The following is a 20,922-nucleotide window of genomic DNA, read 5'->3' on the forward strand; positions in this document are numbered from 1 at the left end:
AAATATAGACTTGGGAAGCAACGCCATAGAGAAGTCAGTGTCAATAGAAGCCAGGATGGTTAGTAGATTTCTAAATTGGAAATTTAAAATCATTGAAAAAATTTATGGTAGTCACAGGATGCTTCCATTTATCATTGTTGCAAGTTACACAACTTCACCTATTCATTTTCTCAAATAAGACAGCTTCATCCCATCCCCATCCTCAAATTAAATAATTTTACCTCCTACCCTCACCTTTCACCCTCCAATAATAATAGGAATGGTTGAGATTTTCATCTCAAAAAAATAACCTTTTGAAGTACCTCTACATAGAAAATTATATCACCCTGCATTTCTACAAGCTCCCTGGGACCTTTGTAAGGACTTGTCTGAAGCTATCTATCTCACTTTAGTGGTTAGAAACCTCACTTCCTTTCCCTGGGTCCTCCTTGGTCCTTGGTCAAGCATCCAAAAACCTTCATGGATCAGGGCCCCATATAGAATGCTTCCACCCCACCATGGAATGGAGAAGCCCAGTTCTACAAGCCATTCCCTGTAGTGGCACCATGACCCTACCTAAGATGACACCTTCAACCCCATCCCCACCCTTCACATTCTAGGAGAGTTCTACTTATTACTGAAAAAAAATTCAGGGGGAAGTTCTGATGGTGGAAAATGCCTAATCAGGATGACTCGGGATAGCAGCATCACACCAAATCATAAGGAGTAAGTAATAAAAAATCTGCAGAAGAAAAATGGGCTAGAAACTCAAATAAGCCCTTTGGTTTTGAACTGATTTTCTGATTATCATTATGTTTACAGAGCAATGCAAATTGCTGATGCTTTGAGAGTTCAGATAGAAGTTCAAAGAAGACTCCATGACCAGCTAGAGGTATGACAATTTTTTCTGAAATTATGCAAATCGATGAACATAATATCTCTCCTCGGTTTTAATTACCTAATCACTTAATGGAATCGATCTCTTGTAAATGTCAATGTCGGTTCAAAGGCGCTTGCAGTTGAGAATAGAGGCGCAGGGTGAATATTTGCAGACCATATTAGAGAAATCACAATAGACATTGGCATCAGAAGCATCGACATCAACATGCCTTGAAGGCACAAGAGCCAAGCTTGTATATTTGGCCTCCAAGCTTCCTACAAACAGTGTGAAGCCAAATTACTATCCAATGAAGTGACTCCATTGATGGAAATTTATAAACGATATCATGGGGACCTAGAGGTCAAGCCCCACCTTAGAGGTCGTTTCTCTCAAATTTAGTTTGCAAGCCACGACATGGAGTAGAGTCTGATTGAATATGAGACTCCAATTGAGAATAAAAGGTGGAGAAAACTTTTCCATGAGAGAAATGGAGAGAATTCCCCTACCAAGCTGCGAGAATTGGGAATTTATGCCTCTACCTGTAAAACAGAAGAGGAACAAGAAGAAGAGGAAGAGCTCATAAAGCCCACTACTATTGAAAGGCCTGCTACAACTAGAGAATTAGTGGGATGAGAGAATGACCATGCTTGTACAGTCTAATGGCCTTTCTTTAATCCAAGCTGATCATGAACTAGGATTGTACCATCCATATTCCATGTTGGGAAATTGTCGGAAGGTGGCAGAAGGACTGGATTTGAACAGGAAAGGGAAGAGAGATGGATTTGAAGGGAAGATAGATGGAGGTGGCAGAAGGATTTGGATTTGATTAGTTCCCCATAGGGAAGAGAGCTGGATCTCAATGCATATCAATCTCAAAGCAGTTGTTTTTCATGCTATTTTTGTAGATTTTGGTCTTATCCCACAACTAATCTATCTATATATATTGACCTCTTGTATGGTAAGCACACTCATCTGTTTGAGATATGTGATAAGATAATGTTTTGAAAGCTACTCAACTACCTGTATATTTTATTACATCTGGTACTTTTACCAATATACCTATATATCTGGGTTTTCCAGGCCTAATTGGTACTACAAAATGTTAAAAGGCTTCATCTGAGACAAACTTCAAAATTCTTTAATGCATTTTAAAATATTAATTTTTTAAATGTTGAAATTTACCATTTAAATTTTTTAAGTAATAGAGGTTTCCTTCTAAAACTAAATTTCTTTATTTCTTTAATGGAGTCTCCCTACCCTAGCTAAACATGTACAAAATATTATTATACTTTGCTAAGCAACTTACTTTATTGATACAAAGTATGGTTTTTTTGTTATAGTTAATGGAATATAGTTTTGTTGTGCTAGCTGATTTGATGTTAGTGAAAGCGTTGATTTAAAAACATAGTTAAGATATTGATTCATTGAAAATGACGAAAATATTGGAGCTTTGTTCAACATATTATTTAGTTATTTAAATATAAATATAGATTGATGTTTTGATTTGATTTTAGTGGAACCTTATCAATCTTATAAAGGAAAGGTATTTCAATTTTTTAATTTAAAATTAATTTTGTTATTCAATATAAAACTCTTTGAATCCAAAAAAAAGGAATCTCTAACATAGTAAAAGTAGAAAAAAATTGAATACTTAAAATATTAATTAGTTGGAATGTACATAATTTTTTTGGTTAGAGGAAGGAGATTTTAATTTTAATGTAAACAAAATTTTAATATCAATTAAAAATATAGTTTAAATGAATTAAGATTTATTGTATTTATTTTGTTATATAACTTTTAGGTTGATAGATATGTTTTTATTTTTATTTCAATTAAATTAAAAATATAATTTAAATGAATTAAGATTTATTGTATTGTTAATATTGATATATCTTTTAATGTATATGAAAAATAGATATGTTTTTATTTTTATTTATAATATTAAAAGAAAAGAAACTTAAAATTTAAAAAAATTATAGTCATGGCCATCACTAGAATAGGATGAAGCATCGAGACGTGTTAGTTGTATATGCTTAATTAAAGTGTGTCATTTTTCTTTGGAATCCCGGGTATTAAGTAATGACCCAATTTAACAATCCAGACATGTTAGTTGTATAATGCTTAACTAAAGTGTGTCATTTTTCTTTGGAATCCTGGTTATTAAGCAATGACCTAGTTTAACAATATTTTTTTTGCCCATCTTCCCCCACCCCCTTTTTTTAATTTAATTTTTAAATATCTATATACAATGGGAACACTATTTTTTTGGAAATTTGGGAAAACACATATAATAACATTTACATATGCTCGAGAGTATTGAGGCCATAGATAGAACTTAACCTGGTAATATTTTGTACAAGCAAAATGCTAAACACAAATGAGGTACTAACCAAATACTTGTTACAAAAGATTACTCAAAGCTAAGACATTGTATTATATAAAATGTACAAAGATTACATGCATATGTGCTTTATGATGTAGTAGTTGCGAGTTGTCACAAAAATGGGATAGGAAGGAGCATTTGCCCAAAAAGTAGAAACCATATGTCTTCTTGGAAAATTCATTACATTTAACATAGAAAACGACCAAAAGAGAAAAACAAGAAAATTCATTAGATTTAACATTGGGAATGACCAAAAGAGAAAAACTAGAGAAGTAAATGTATGTTGGCAAAACTTGTTTAGATGTCCATAAGATTGTCAAACTCATGGATAAAATATTTAATTTGTTATTTTGCATTATCAATCTCATGGATAGAATCTTTTATGTGTTATTTTTCATTATGATGTACTATGAAAACCTGGAGATATGCTTTCCTACCTTCATTTTTTTCATTAATTGCACTCTCCTAAGATATATGACCACCATTTTATTAAAAAAAACGGTGATACACAATGGTCAATGTGAAGCTCAAAGACAATTGCATCATCCAAAATTCAATATTCCAAACCAAAGTTCACTTATTATTTGCTTGATTATGGAAACCAAAGTACAAATTTTTCAATTTAAGAATCCTATCGGCCTTTCTTTGCACCTTTTGGGGCAATTGCTAGTTATAATATAGAGTCTTCATCAATTGGGTGAATACCATGTTGCTGCCTAAGCTGTTGATTGGTGCTCAATTTATGTTCGGTAAATTTTTTGATTGGTTTTAGTCCTAATGGTTGCAATAGGTATATTCTACAACCTATATGGGGGAGATGTCCAGTACCTTGTGTGTCCGCGCATGAGTGTATGCATAGTGTTCCAAATGACAAAAAAGGGAAGATTCTTTCTTGTGATGGATCCATCTTAAGCTATGGATCTATTTAGCACTAAGAGGAAGTAGAAAACTCAAGGCACGAACCTTAATGTGTTTGCTTCTTGAAGGAATTTGTCACTACATTGTGGTTTGCACCTTGAGTATGAGGAACCAATGCAACCAAATGGATAGGCAAATTAAGTTGTTTCTGCTTTGCACATTTGACCCTTGTTTTTGTTTTGGAGCATGTTACTCTTAACCAATCTGGTTATTTGGGGCAATTATGTTTCTTGCTTATTATATAGTTTTTGGGGTAAACATCCATAGGGGATTTGAATTGATGTCTGTCTTAAGAATGCATCTATTCACCGTCAATTCAAAGCCTTGTGTTCATAGTTTTGCTATATTAAATTAATGACAATTTGTGTTTTCCTTGGATTGATATTGGCAGCGACAAACCTGGTGAACATGAATTTGAATTTGACTAAGGTATATATTATATATATTTAATATGTATATATATATATTAATTTTTTTGTCCCTTGTCCTATTGAAAGTTTCATCTTCCTTGGAAATTGGAGATATTGATTATTGTGTGTAACAACTTCTAGAAGTTGCAGAAAATGATATCATGGGAGAAGTTGTCGAAGAAAAGGAAGTTGAAAAAATTGCCTTCAAAATGAAGGAGACAATGAGTACCAAATATTTTGAAATTTTGTAGTTAATTGCTCAGAGTATTACTTTCTCTATGCATGCTAGTACATTGTTGGTACCTGTTAGATGCAATCTTCATAAAACACTTACACTAAAAGAAAAAGTTAAGATTGAGTCCATGTTACACTATTTAGCAACCAATCTTCAAGCTAATGCATCATTAAGTTAGACAAATTTGTATTTTTTTGTATATGGATTGATTGAGGATGGTATGGATGAAGAAAATATGGGTAGGAAGACTGCTTTGTTCATTAAACCTAGCCTAGCATCTTCAAGATAATCGAACTCATATGAAAATTCAATGAAGAGACCTACTGATGATAAGCTAGATACACCTAATAGATATCTAATTTCAATGTTTTCACTGGGACTTCTTGAGAACCATATGAAAAAACTAAAAGTAGATAAGAATGATTAAGATTTCATAGTGATGTTAGACCCTTTTATACAACTATTAGGGCATTGTCTCAAATCTAAGTATGAAGGAATTATATCACATTCTGTGAAATGTTTGCCTTGACTATTGAGACTTTCCCTTCCATTTATTGATATTCACAATAGAAATATTACCTCATTTTTTAAATGGTCCTAACATCAGGAAAGAGTGACAGTCCCTTAATGTAGTCTTTTGTTGATTTACTTGTTATGCTTTTGATACATGCAAATACAACCATCTCAAATGATCCATTAAATATGCTTCTCCAACGTCCACTCTTTATAAATTTAGAGAGTATCTCAATTATCATTGCACTATCACTTTTGAAAGAAATTGTTAGGCAGAAACTGTTGGTTCCAGATCTGTATGATTTAATCACTAGAGTGGCATGTTTGATGGTAATTAGTAAAACTCTTCTAATTCACCAACAATGTAGTCAAGTTATTTTATAGTTTCTTCTTGAATACCCTCTTGGTGCCAAGAAAATGAAACAACCCTTGGATTTCTTAGTGATTCACCATTTTGTACTAGTGATTCACCATGATTTTACAAGATAATATAATATGGTGAGAGATTTACCAAAAAAATTATATATACATATTCTATTATTAATAAAATCACCTTCAATTTTTCATATGTAGCATGGGGATTCGCCCATTTATTATACATATAAATTTAGGGAGGTTCTTAAAATTTTCCTTGGTACTCTTTGAAAGCTACAATTACACTCTGGAAAAAATGGTAGGTGCATTCTTCAACCCAAATGACATCATTGTGTACTAATAGGACCCCCATTCTGTGGCAAACATTGTCTTATGTCTGTCTTTCGGTGCAATTCTGATCTGATGATACCTTGAGAAGCCATCTGTAAAAGAGTAAACCTCTTGTCATTCTACATTATCCAACTCTTCGTCTATAAATGGTGTAGGGAAAGGGTCATGCAAGTATGCATCATTCAACTTCCTCAAGTCCATATAGATTCTAATTTCTCCTTTCGCCTTCTTCTCCTGAAATACCATGGGACTTACCCATTCAGACTCTTCGACAGGTTCAATTATCCCCGCTGCTAACATCTTGTCCAATTCTTCTTTTACCTTTTCCTTATACTTTGGGTTCAGTCTATAAGGCCTCTACTTAACAGGATTCACATCAGGGTTTAGAGGAAACCTCATAACTCCCAAATCCCTTAGGATTCCTTTCATATTTAAAAATTTAGAGGGAAACACCTCCTCATATTCATGCAACAAATTTGTTATCTTTCTGACAATTTCTTCGTCCTAGTAATCTCCTATTGTCACATACTTAGGTTCAGCTTCTGTCCCTATATTTACTTTCTTCGTTTTCAGTGGTTACATTATATCTAACATCTCTATCTCAGGTCCATTCACTTTGTTATTTCCTTCTGACTCTTTGATATAAATGTTGTGAGGATCTTCGTCCTCTTCTGCATTTAGGTTATAACATTCTATCACATTTCGGATCTGCGCAGCCCAATCAAGTTGCGAGATAACTGGAACTTCATTTTCAAAAATATTATTCTTAAATATATTCAGAGTTGCATCTATATGTGGATAGTCATCTTCAAATTTGAATGTCATCACAAATCTCACCATTTCCGCCCAGCTAACAGTGCCATGTCAAAGTTCAGTTTCCAAATACCAGTTTTGAGGGACTGTTTCCAGGGTATGGATGAAACCATGCACCCATTCTTCTCACAAAATTTCTCTCCAAGTTGCCATACAAAGTTGTATATGGTCTCTAGGATCATTCTGGCCATCATACTTGTCTGCGAGCTTTGTTTCTACTTGTCCAAATCTTACCCACATCAACCTTCTACATTTCTGCCAGTCTCCTATATTCTTCTTATGTGTACCCCACCATCTAGCAGGCTTAGCCCTTAATGCTTGATTCAGTGCTAACAATATTCGACATTCTAGTACTCGTCTTTCATAATATTTAAAAAAAGTATTCATATCACCCAAACCATCATATAAAGGTAAGTCACGTACCTTAGCTATCATGCATCGCACTACTTTAGTGTTCCTTGCACATCACCTTGTAGACACTTCATGCAATATGTTATGCCAATTCTCCAATTATTCTTCTAAATCCGAAGTGAAGGAACTATCTTGCTCCCAAATCAGCTTTCCATCTGCATTAGGATTGATCCAATATTCTTACTTTGCTGTGATCTGATAGATATTATCAATGACATCCACACCATATTATTCTTTGACAAGATCTATATACCTCGCCCCTCTTGATGGATCCAATGGAACAATAACCCTCATATTATTTCTTTTGAATATCATTTGCCTTTTCTTCAGATCAATTATAGCCATATTAGCAAATGCCCATTCCAATCCAAGCAACATGGGGTAATGATTACTATCATCTACTATCTCAATCACTTCGACGTTAGTGGTAGTGCGCACTCCGTCAATGTCCACTGTGACATTAGACAACCTTCCTAGGGGTAAGATTTTATGTTGATTTTCCATCTTCAGCTGAATAGTAGACTATTGCAGCTTCGGCTTACCCATTGATTCCCAAGTCTGCCTTGGAAAGATATTGGCATCAAATCCCATATCTAAAATAACTTGATCCATATCATACTCTCCAATCTGTGTTGTAAGCCTCATTTATTTCCCCGTTCTCTTCTTGTGTCTATGCAAATTATTCACTACGTACATCTCACTCTGTGGTACCTCCTTCAAAGTACAGGAGTCTATTAGTTCTTATAATCCCTCCACAACCGTCTGATTCCTCAACATCTTCATGCGGGTATGTAGAAAAGACTTCAAGACATTCAAATCCACCTCCCGTGTCACAACCGGTATTATTTCACGGTTATACTTTTGAGTCGGCTGCGTGGTAGAGGTTGAGGCCCCATAATCCATAAAGCTTCACCTTGCCTCCATGAATTCTTGCTTTTCCTTCAAGACATCAAATGTAGGATATTTTTTAGTAGTCTTCCTTATCCATGTAGCTTCAGCTTCCTTTTTCACATCGGCCTTATCATTCCCAGTCACGGTTCCGATTCTTGTTACAATGTCGATGTGCGGTTGATCTTCTCTTGGCTCAGCAGTCATCATTTAGAAATTTTATGCAAGCTACTAATTTATTTTGTCCTACATCTTCACAATAAGGATGGGACATTCTTCTATGACATGATCAAAAGACTTATAATAGTTGCAGATTGTCATGGGGTTCTGACAATCTCTCATGAAGTGTCCGTCATGTCCACAATTATAACATATAATATGGTCATGTCCTTAATCAGCTCCTCCTCCTCCTCCTTCTCCTTGAAATACTCCTTGACTGTCTTTCTCGCCTTTCTCTTCATGTGCATGTCCTTTGACTTGCAAACTATAACTATTAGCAACATGCTCCATCATTAAGTCATAACTTTAAAAAAAATTCTCATCATGTCTTATTGATCTACTGAAGTTACAAAACAGCTGCTTCGGGGTCTATATATATTTATGTAATAGATAACAGTCTTCAAAGTGATGCTGACCTCGCTTCCTACAAATCTCGCAGCACAGACCTGGATTTACCGGATTAGGTGCTCCACTTGCAATATAATCTCTAAATATGGGACATTGATCCTTATAATGACCTTTTGCTTTACATTTCATACACCAAACTTTTGATATTTCTGGTCTGACCTCTTTACCCTTCTTCAGATCCTGCAATTCGAGGGTCAATGTAGCTAGTTGATTCTGTATCTGTTGTACTCCTGCGTGAGTATCTCCAACTGGTGAAGCTTCCAACTCCATCACAATCTCCAATGCTTCAACTTGCATCGCGATCTTCTGTTGTGTCAATGGTAATCTAATATGTGGTAGTAGCATGGCTACGAAAAATTCCTTATGCTACTATGGGGGTATCTCTAAGCTCACTTAACCCATCAAAAACTTGAATCGCTAATCCAACTCCCACACAGATTCAGTTGGGGCTTGCTTGATTTATTTCAACTCTATGATGCATTGTGATTCTGATTTTGGATTCTTGGACTGTGCTACCAAGGCTTTCTTAATTTAATCAAACATAGCATTTAGATTACTCGTGTAGTATTTCATATACCATGTCAGTGCCCTCTCCCTCAATGATACGACGAGCTGTGCCTTTTTTACATCATCATTATTAATTTGTCTTGCCATCCATACTACATCAACTACGAACCAAAAATGGTCAGGGTCCTATGCTCGCAATCCTCTAAAGATGGGTAGCTTAATTTCATCACCCATTCTTCTTCTCGAGGGGCTAGGTGGAGAGGGAGGTGGAGGTGGAGGTGTAGGGGAAGTATGGGGAGGGGGATGGGGTGTGAGGGGGGTGAATGGATGGGGAATCCCAAAGACGCCTTGATTCTTTTTAGCTCCTGATTTCGACACGCCTTGAGGATGGGTAGGGGAATATCACAGGTTTGTAGGGTTACTTCTTTCTTCTTCATTCTCAGATGCTAATAGAGGGCTATAGTCATCCTCAATAAAATTCTTCAAATCTATTCTATATTGTTTTCCACTTGACGTAGCTCCTAGTTCCAACTTATTTCTCTTTTCCCAAACATTAATCTAACTACATTCGTATAATCCCCTTTTCACACAATAACATCTTAATCCATAGCTTCAGAGAGTTTAAGAACTTACCTCGTGGTCCTTTGAATAATCTTCTTTCAGCTTTGCTGTAGGAAACAATTTGGTCAATCGCGAACTCAGTGATAAATACTCCCAAAATTATTTCGATCCAGAAATCAATAGCCCTTGAGACACTGTTATCGATTCTCTTGAGCCATTGTATCAAATCAGGATTCCACTCCTTTGGTTCGTTGCCTTTGATACAGTCCTTATGCTTGGCCAACCTAGATATCCACTCAAGCAATTCAATATGGAACAAACCGAAGAAAATCTCGTATTGATCTACGAAGATATATCTCTGCAACCAACCTTTAGTCAATAATCTAGGGTTTATGTTCTCTTTTTTTGCAAATTCTCTTTCTTTATGTTCAACCCACTCTTGGAGTTCTTTCTTCGACGAACGCCAAAAAATATCCCTTAAGAAAATCCCAGTCTCGGCAACGAAACCATTTGTTGGTTTGAGGGGGCTTAACCCAGGTTCAGATTGTGTTGCAAACCAACAAAACCCTAAACTACTGGCCCTTTCAACAACGACACACAAGTAGGTCGCAGTCTCACCTAAAGCAGTTATGGGAGGTTGCAGAACCAGGTTTCCGCAACCAAAGGGATATTCACGAACTGGCACCATGTATTTAATTCTACTGTATATCAATCTTATAACTTTGTAGGCATAAGAACTTCGTGCAGATGATTAATTTAATAGAAATGCGTAAACTCTACAAATAACAGTATATCTTACAGTTCTTTGCATAATTCAATGAAAAGAATACATAATCAGATACATAATAGTAGACAAATAACATATACAAAGATACAATACTTCACCAAAACTTCTTCTTTATTAAACAGATCTTCAATTACATTCACTTCTCTGACTTGCGCACCCAGCTACAGGTGGTCTACACACTCAGCTGCAGACTCTTCAAGGTCTCTATGCACTCAGTTGTAGAGCCTTCTCCAAAAATACAGACTATGGACATGAAACAAAGATTCACTTATGCTTCTATTATTGAGATTCTACTATTTAGATTAAATTATCATTTACAAAGTATTACATATCCTTTTATACAATTCATCTATACAAAAACCATGGTCCACATACCATGGATCCATAAAACAAGGACTACTACCCGATACCTGTTACAAAATAAGTGCTTTGTCCCATCCCCAAAACCCTAAAATTCCGCGTGATGAATCTCCACCAGCTCTGCGCGGTCCATTCCTCTTTCACGAGGTATTTTACCCAAAACTTGGACCAAGTTGGGCCATTCCAAACAACATCATCCTACATTTCCCATTCCATGGGAGAATTATGTGGCGTATATCACCCTTGAGGAGATATTCAAGCAATGTAAATGGTTGCATTGAGACATCCTAGTCATTCCACATGATAGTGTTACTTGATGATTGATGTTGATGATGCTGGAAAGTGTGGATCAAAATTAATGGATCTATATTGAAAAGTAGGGCCATGGAATTCCCTTTTGTAGAGTGTTATCATGATGAGGATGACCCAATTTTTGGTGCTAATAATTAATACGTGGTGAAATCTACAACAAGAGGGCATAATGCAAAGGGTGCACTATTTGAGATCCCTTCTAACTATGAAGGGCGAATTTATTAAACTCAAAGAGTTTAAGCTTGATGTTTTAGAACATTATATTGATGATATATTTATTAGAGTGTCATTCATGTTCCCTTTAATTCTGTTTTTCAATATATATCTATGATTTTTTCTTACACATGCATTGTAACAATACTAGCATACCATCATTTTTTTAGATCGTCCTAATAGGAGATGCAATTGTGGTCATCCTATAGTTTGTGGAGACCCTACTATCACCTCTAGTGATATCAGTACCATTTAAGTGGGAGTATTGTTTTACTCTATAATTTGGATATTCCATTACATCTCAAAATTAAGGCAAACTGGGATACAATAGAAAAACAATTTGCATTACATTGGCCAATTTTTCAATTGCTTTACCTAGGGAGATATCTTAACCACTATGTATTTCTATGAAATATTCTTTGTATTTTTTGGACAATACTATACTTGGGTTGTGTTGTAGCGGCTACAACCACCCTCCAAAATTTTACCCATGCTTCGATTTTGGAGCCTTCCTTCCTATTCACAAGAGCCTATCTTGCACTGTTTTCAAGTATTCATGCTTCGACTGAGACTTATCTTTTCATTTTTTATTGTGCTTGCTTGTTTTCACACTTAGCTGATATTTCTAACTCACAAGTTGATCTCCCAACTTGGTCTCACAGCAGTTTTGGGCTTGCCTCCAGAAACTGCATAATCCTTGAGGGAAAGAAACCTTGATGATGGGAATTGCACAGTTCTGACTAACAGTAATCCTTGAGCTCAAAAATTGCACAATCATGGAAGGAAGCCCAACAATGATCCCATAAATTGCGCAACCCCACACTAAGATCAGAAACTTAAAAGTGCACTAAGCTGGAAAGTTTCCTTGTTCCCCAGAATCGCGCAGTATTTACTGGCAGTGTGCATGGAAAGTTTCCCTGGAAAAAGAAAAAAATATAAAATATAAAATGCAAAAATCATCCCTAAAAAATAGGGATCTAGTTGTAGTATCCCAAAGGAGGCACTTTAGCTATTTTTAGAAACTTTCGCCAAGTGTAACTTTTTCATTGATTTTAGGCACGCGCTTCATAAACCCTAATTCACTGAAATCTATTTAATTGATGCCTCTAGAGCTTATTTGTACATTTGATATTGGAGATCTAGCATTCCCGAGGAGATCAAGGAATCTTAGGTGCAGTCGTCGTCACTTTTCCAAGTGAGTTTCACTTTTGTTGTCTTTTACCGCTTTTTCTGACGCTTTTTGTTGTTTCGCTTGTGTGAGTATTGTTTTATTTATTGATCTCCATAATTGTTGGTGTTTCAACTTGTTTTAACTTGTAGAAGTGTTGCTTTAATTTTTCATTTGCCTTTCACAAGTGTCACATTGGTTTTCCTATTTTTTGCACCGATGGTCATCGTTTCGACGAATCTCCTCACATACTTTATTTTACTTCCATTTGATTATGTGTTGCACTTGATCTACATTGATTTACTTATAGTTAGTTAGTTTTGCACTCAACCTCACATCATCACTCACTTCTCCTCGTTTTTCACACTTCCACTAGGTAGATGTTGCCTTACCCAGCTGGGCATTGCGCAATCTTAAGGATCAAGCCATAATATTCACATATGGAATTGTGCAGTGTGTAGTATAGGCTGGCTCCAACTTTTCACTGCGTAATTTTAGGGGTCAACCTATCACCTTGGCCACTAAGACTATGTAATGTGCAGTATCTCCCAGTCTTTGTGTAGGCTGGGACTGTGCAGTGCGTAATTCCCAAAGTTATTCAGTCTCCCTTGATGATAAAAATTGCATATTCCTTCTCTCTAATTGCCTGGTTCACTACTTGATCATGCTTTGAAGGTATATTTTCTGAAGCTAATGTTTTCTTGCCATGAGTGTCCTTTTTGTCCCACAAGTACCACACTTGTGAAGCGCTTATCTCTAGTAGTCACTATTACCATGGCACCAAAGAGAGCTACTTCAAAATAGACCATTGAAAGTAGTATTGGGGAAGTAATTAAACAAACATCAGTATAATTTCTAGTGTATGCAGACACTCAACTATTTATAGAAAAGGGGTCAACACTAACATGGAAGCAAGTTAATGAAGCTCTTTCAGCAAAGAGCCTTGAGGCAAATCTAGAGGAATAATAGGTTTATCTCAGTATTGGCAGCCAGGACTACATAAGGTTCCATGTAGATATCTAGCCTTCCCATGTGCAGACGTCATCAAATAGATTGTCTCATACATTGATGGGAAGACCATGACATTGAGAAGTGCCAGCTGACATAAGATTGCTACCTTTCAGGTAGAATCTTATTAACGCATGTATCACTTGCCCGGGCCAGTGAAGCTCATGGACTCATTCTTCTATGCCACCAATAGTTATGTGAATACAAGAGAAATTGTCAAAGGTTTGGTGAAAGAGCCATCAAATTTTTGATATACACCCACCCATTTATACAAGAAAAAATCCCTTAGGAAGGCCTACCAGCTCTTGGTTATCTTATCTTGTAGGATCGTTAGCAGAGCACACAACCTTTCATTAAGGGTGGGAAATCTTATTGAACAAGGTTGTGAACGAGGGGAAGTCATTCAACTAGTCAGATTTGTTGGCTTGATAGTTAAGAGTCCATGTGGCATAGGCTTGGAGTCCTCCTGAGGGAGAGAAAGCAAGATTCTATATGTCTGAATATTTACTGGATGTAATCTATGCACAACAACAGTTCCCTTGCATGAAATAGACATGGACACCATGAGAATACGTCATGCATATTTACTATAAATTGACGTTAGATTGCAATCATCAAGGGGTAATGGAACATCTAACTGACCACTTAATCATCCCTCTTTACAAGCTCATATTTGAATAAGATCCACCTTACATTTCACGAGGAGAAATGGAGGCAATAGTGGACATCGTAGATTGGTATACCTCACCAGATGGCACCTTCCTTAGAGTGTTCAGTGGAGAGAAGCCTTTACATATTTTACCAAGGTGTGCCACCGACAAACTTGTCATGCAAGAAGTTTCATATCATCTCACCATAGGGTTGTCAGCAGCTTTACACAGGAAGAAGAAAGGACCATGGCCCACTCTTCATTTAAAAATTGGATTATACGAGATAAAGAACTTGAAAGTCATGGATACTGAGGGAAAGGAGATAGTCAGGTTTGCATTCAGTACTCAGGACTTTAATCTGTATGATCCCTATAGTATTTTTAGAGACCACTGTGTGAGAATTTAATTTCAATGGATCAACAGGGAATTTCATTGGCTAGAGGAGGATCCTTGGAGGAATTACTACAATGCCTCAAGACTCCATGAGTCGGTCATTTTAGTAGGGCTTCATAAGCTACTCCATAAATGGCAACAATTACAGAAGAAACAACAACATAAGGTATCAATACTATGCAGGACAAGGGAAAGATGAAGATTGTCGATAGTCCAGAGGGAGAACAAAGCTACAAGATGAAAGTAGCTCCTATTATCGTGAAAGCAACTTTAGCAGCATAAGTAAAGAGGAAGCAGAGGATATAGAGAATAGAGCAGAGGAATAGAGAAAAGTAGAGGTTGTAGGAAGCAGAGTTGAAGTTGCAGGATGCATAACATAAACTAAAGGAAGAACAAGAGTTGAGGAGGAGAGAAAAATAAAAGAATCATAAGTAGGAAGATGAACAAAGGCAAGGCACAATGGCAGAAGAAACATCACTGATATAGGTTGAAGAGAAGGAATAGAGCCAACCAGCAATTGAGGAGGAAGGTGAACAGATCCAAGATCAGGATCTTGCTTAGCAGAATGAGAACTTGATTGAAGTAACAAACATGGAGATGGAACAAGCACTGCAGAATGAAGATGTTGATTTGATGTCGAGCACACCACATGTCATCATTCAGTCTCCACTACCTTCAATAGCAAAGTTAGCCATGAGCAAGGAAGGGGATGTTGTTCCCCTTGATGATGATATGATATTGGATGTGTATAATCTGTCATTTGATGAGTTCCAAAAGAGGATTATACAAGCACGGAGAAATCATTTTCTGGATGATCAAACATCACTTGCATTTGTTTGAGAAAAGGTGATAGTGGAAAACACCAGAAAGCATCCAAATGCTAATGTTGAAGCTAACTTGGCCTTTGTAGGAGAAATGAGATCAAAAATTTAGTATTTGATGGCTGAGAATGAGAAATTGGCACAAAACTTGCAGGCTGCCAGGTAAGAGGCAGAACAACTCTACGAAGGAGCACAAAGTGCAGTTTCTGTGCAGGTTTACTTGGAGGAGATGAGAGCAGCGACACTTGTTGAAGTATCAACACTTGGAGAAACCATGCAGAAGCTCTATGAGGGGTTTGTGACCGTATATAAAGTAGTTATCCATTTGCACAGCCTACAACAACAGAGCATATAGTTTTTTAAAACTCTCAAGAATATATAAGCTACCATCACCTATGTGCAATAATGGAAGTTGTGATACAAAAGAGCACCACTTGACTTAGTGAAGAAAATGAAGCCATAGGTAGAGTTGGAGAAAGTGAGATTTTGGATATTCATTCAAAACAACATGCAACTCACCTCATTTATTGGTAGCATTTAGGCCTCATATGTATGTTTGTTTAGTAGTTTGGATTTCTTGGTGAAAGCACAAATGATCCCATCAGTCGGTTCACTCACCAAAGCAAAACCCAAGAACCAAGTCTAGAAGGAGATCGAAGAGTACTTTGAGCAGTTGCAATAGATTTCCACCAAGGAAGATTTGGAGATGAACAAACAGAACACGCAAAACTACATCGGTGGTCCTTTCCAAATTAGAACAATGTTGTTCATGCTTTAGAACGAAATTGAAACTAGTTCCAAGACATTGTACCTGGATGCCATGGAAGCTAGAGTTTGCTTCCAGCCAGACACCATCACATAGTTTGGGGAAATCCTCACATAGTACCAAGCTTGGCACCAATATGTGACCAAGAAGCATAAAGTGGAAGTTGATGAGATAGAGTTTTCCCAAACTCAAGCATCATAGTGTTGTGTATTGTTAGGCTATCAAGTTGTGTCTACCCTATTTTTTCTTATATGGATACAAGTGAAAATTGTAATATTATTTGTAATTATATTTTAAGTGAAATTCCAAGTGTCAATATTGGAATATGAAGAGTCATGATGTAATGTAATCAGTAATTTTGTAAAGAAGTTGAAGAGTCATGAGGGTACTCCAAAGGTTACAAAGGGGAGTTGAAGAGTCACCCCCTCTTATTATAAATAGAACCTCATAACTCGTCTAAGGGGATTTTGGGAGCCAAGATTTTAGCCAGGCTTAGGCTTAGAAGAAACTTGGGAGTATTGCAAAGAGCGTTGGCTTCTACGTAGCACAGAGCGAGAAAATTTCTTTGGAGGAGAAGGTGTTCTTGAATTTAATGTTCCACTATTGGGGCTAGTGGTTGTCAATGGTTTATGTAAGAATGAAACTTTCACTTATAATAAAATAAGAACCAACATGATTTTATGCATATGTTTTGAATATAGTAGGACTATTCTTGTTGTATTTACAATGTATGTTATTTAACTTATGCTTATGCTTATGAACTATCTCATTTGCATTTGTATGAATTTTATTGAATGTGTGTTGTTGTATTAATTCATCACTTTAACTTGTGGACTATTCCGCATCTTAGCTTGGGATGTCATTATGCTTATGTGTTCCTCTCAAGCTGCATACTATTACAAGATTCCAAGGGGTGCACTTCCCTTTCCCTTCGTGTGTTGAAACCTTCATGCATCACACTTGACTTTTTGCAGGGTCACACACATTTGCTATCACCCAAAGTTACCATACTTCACTTTGCATGTTTTCGCAGTCAAGGCATAACATTACCACTCACTGTTGGGACTCCTACTCCAAACAATGTGAGGTCTAGTTGAGAATTCATATCAGGGATATCCCCTAAATGTTGGCGGGTCTAGCACCGTCAAAATTTCTAGTGCTAGAAGGAGGGCTAGATGACAAGTTGAGCCCTTGAAGTTTGTTTTTAATTTCTACACTGATTTAATGACTTCTCCCCAAATCATAACCCCGACATGTTTTTCTAGACACACAAATCTGAAAGTGTTGATGAGAATTATTGACGACTTGTCCAATTTGAAATTCAATAGTGAGGGTGAAACAACCTTATTTGAGTACACCATACATTTTCTTGATTTATGCACAAAGCATAATATCCATTGTGAAGATGTTAGTTGTAGATTTTTCATTCTCACATTTGAAGGGCGCATACGAGAATGGTTTAACACATTGGCTAATGACTCTATTCACTCTTTTGAACAAAATTTCATCAAGTTGTCTCGTGATTTTAATTTCCATGATTGTAAAATTCTATGCAAGGAAATTTTGAATCTGCGAAAAGCTCCTAATGAACCCATTCAGGATTTTCACGATCATTTTATTCATTTCTGCTTTGAATTTCCAGAAGATGATGTTGATTGGTCTTTCTTGGTAGACAAATTTCTATATCTTGTTCACATTTCAGAAAATCCACACGAGGTTGAATCTTTCGAACCTCTCCCAACATACCTCGATATTAGAGCTTCTAAATCTGCGATGGATAAGGTTTCTAGTGACCCTCTGTCCCCTTCTCATCAAACAACTCTATTTCCATAGGTTGAGGTGTGTTATGCTCTTAACCTGCAAGACAATACCAAAATGCCAAATATGCGAAGAAATATACCCAGAACATAGAACATTGAGAAATAACAGCAAGTATTTTATTATTCAGAAAGCAATGTTCACTTGCCTCTTTGAGGGGGCAACCTCCAATAAAGAAGAGCTCGATTACAAAATAAGACACGATGCTCCTCACAGGGAGTCTCTATCCTTTCTATAGGATTCATACATGCAATACCATGGGGCAATACCATGGTTATTACTAATACCATCTATCTAATACCATGGCCCATTTGCAACTAACTGTGGTCCTGTCATTAAACGCGGGTTAACCACTTACAATTATTAATATGGGCTTTATTGACTCTTTACTAAATATAACTATGACTCGATCCTATTACATAAATAAGGGGGTTAGGGTGGGACCCTAACATGCCCTCCCCCATAAGAATAGCCTTGTCCTAAAGGTTGAAGCTGCGGAAACTACTGAAGAATAGTGGTTGGTTCCCAGGTTGCATCTTTCGGAGAGGTGTCTTTCCACTTGACGAGGACTTCCTTGATCATGCGGCCATGCAGGTGTCGTTCTCGTGTGTCCAGGACCTGTTTAGGTTGGAGCCAGATTGACCCTTCTTCATCCAGTTCAGGTAGACTGGTTTGAATTCTGCAATTGTTCCCAATCACTTTCTTGAGGCATGAAACATGAAAAACTAGATGGATTTTTGTAGTGGGTGGCAAAGCTAGCTTGTAGGCCACTTCTCCAATGCGCTGAAGTACTTGATACGGTCTGTAGAATTTTGGAGAGAGTTTCTGACAACCCTTGTCTTTGAGTGATGTTTGCTTATATGGTTGCAGCCTCAAAAATACCTGATCCCCTTCTTGAAATTGGTGTTCTAAGCGATGTTGATCTACCTGTTGCTTCATGCAGTTTTGAGCTTGATGAAGATTCTCTCTAAGATGGGCCAGCATGGTTGTGCGGTTCTGTAGGAGTTGATCCACTGCTTGTACCTTCGAGCACCCCTTGATATAAGAAGTAGGGGAAGGAGGGAGTTGACCATAAACTGCTTCATATGGAGTCATTTTGGTGGTGGCATGATAGTTGGTGTTATACCACCATTCAGCTAGAGGTAACCACTATACCCAGAGATGTTGCTTTTCTGAAGTGAAACACCTAAGGTAGGTTTCCAGACATTTGTTGACTGCTTCAGTTTGACTATCAGTTTGTGGATGATAGGAAGTAGTGAGTTGTAGTTGGGTACCTTGTAGCCGGAAGAGTTCCTACCAAAATTTACTGGTGAAGACCAGGTCACGATCAGACACAATGGAAGTGGGCATGCCATGCAATTTGAAGATTTGATCTAGGAAATATTGAGCGACCAAAGTCAGTGTAAAAGGGTGGGGTAGGGCACAAAAATGAGCATACTTAGAAAGTTTGTCCACAACCACCATGATGACTGACTTATTTCCTGACTTTGGAAGACCTATAATGAAATCCATAGAAACCTCCATCCATACTGATGTCGGGATGGGCAATGGTTGTAATGTGCCTGGTGCTTTGACTGTTTCTCCTTTGTGGCATTGATAGACGTCGCATTCAGCTACAAAAGTAAGAATTTCCTTTTTCATGCCTGTCCAAAAAAATGATCTTTGAGCGCGAGCATACGTCTTCTGAAAGCCTAAATGTCCTACAGTGGGAGATGAGTGCAACTCCACCAAAATGCGGCTTTTAAGGGTGGATGTTGGTGATATTACGACTCTGTCCTTGTAGCGAAGAATCTCATCCTGCCACGAGTAGCCCTCTGTGGAATTTGGATCCGCTTGCAATTGAGTAATGAGTTGGGAGAGCCAGAGATGTGAAAACCATTCCTTGCGAACCTCTTCAATCCATTTTGGAATGGGAAGGGAAATTGTGAGCAGGGTAATTTCCTCCTCAAATTGGCAAGATAATGCATCTGCTACAATATTTTCATGCCCTTTCTTGTAAATTATCTCGTAATCATATCCTAGCATTTTGGCGAGCCATTTATTTTTTTGTGGTGAGGATAGGTGTTGCTCAAAAAAATATTTAAGGCTTTGATGGTCTGTGCGGATTTGGAAGCGTCTCCCCAATAAGTATGGTCATCAGGTATCTACTGCATGTAAGATGGCCATCATCTCCTTCTCATAGGTAGATTGTCCTAGATTCTTCCCACTTAGTTGTTGGCTTGTGAAGGCCAAGAGTCGACCTTCCTACATTAAGACCGCCACAATACCCGTACCGGAAGCATCACATTCAATGAAAAAAGATTTGGTGAAGTCGGGTAGTGCTAAGACTGGAGTGGAACACATGGAATTTTTGAGAGCTGTAAAGGCCTGTTTTGCTTCATCATTCCAAAGGAATGATTTTTTCTTGAGGAGTTGAGTGAGGGGCCTCACAATGTGACCATAATTGCGGACAAATTTGTGATAGTATCCCGTGAGACCCAAAAATCCTCTCAGGCTCTTCAAGGTCTTAGGTTGAGGCCAATCCTGCATTGCCTAGATCTTTTTAGGGTCCACCCTGAAACCTTCACGCCCCACAATGTGGCCCAAATACTCAAATTCTTCCATGCCAAAAGAACACTTGGACATCTTAACAAATAATTTATGCTCGCGAAGCAGTTGCAAGAGCAGATCTACATGCTGAAGATGTGCGGCCCAAGTGCGACTGTAGATGAGGATGTCATCAAAGAAAACAAGGACAAATTTTCTGAGATATGGTTTGAGCAGGTGGTTCATAAGGCTCTAAAAAGTGGATGGGCA

At 37.3% G+C, this 20,922-nt stretch overlaps 1 pseudogene; it reads left to right on the plus strand.

The window, feature by feature from the left end:
• LOC149207178 (myb family transcription factor PHL8-like) lies at positions 1 to 1,685 on the plus strand (annotated as a pseudogene).
• Positions 1,686 to 20,922: the final 19,237 nt, after the last annotated feature.

Source organism: Pinus tabuliformis, chromosome 1_2 (genome assembly GCF_031772625.1).
Source record: "Pinus tabuliformis cultivar Carrire ecotype Pingquan chromosome 1_2, CPIR1, whole genome shotgun sequence".
Lineage (NCBI taxonomy): Eukaryota > Viridiplantae > Streptophyta > Pinopsida > Pinales > Pinaceae > Pinus > Pinus tabuliformis.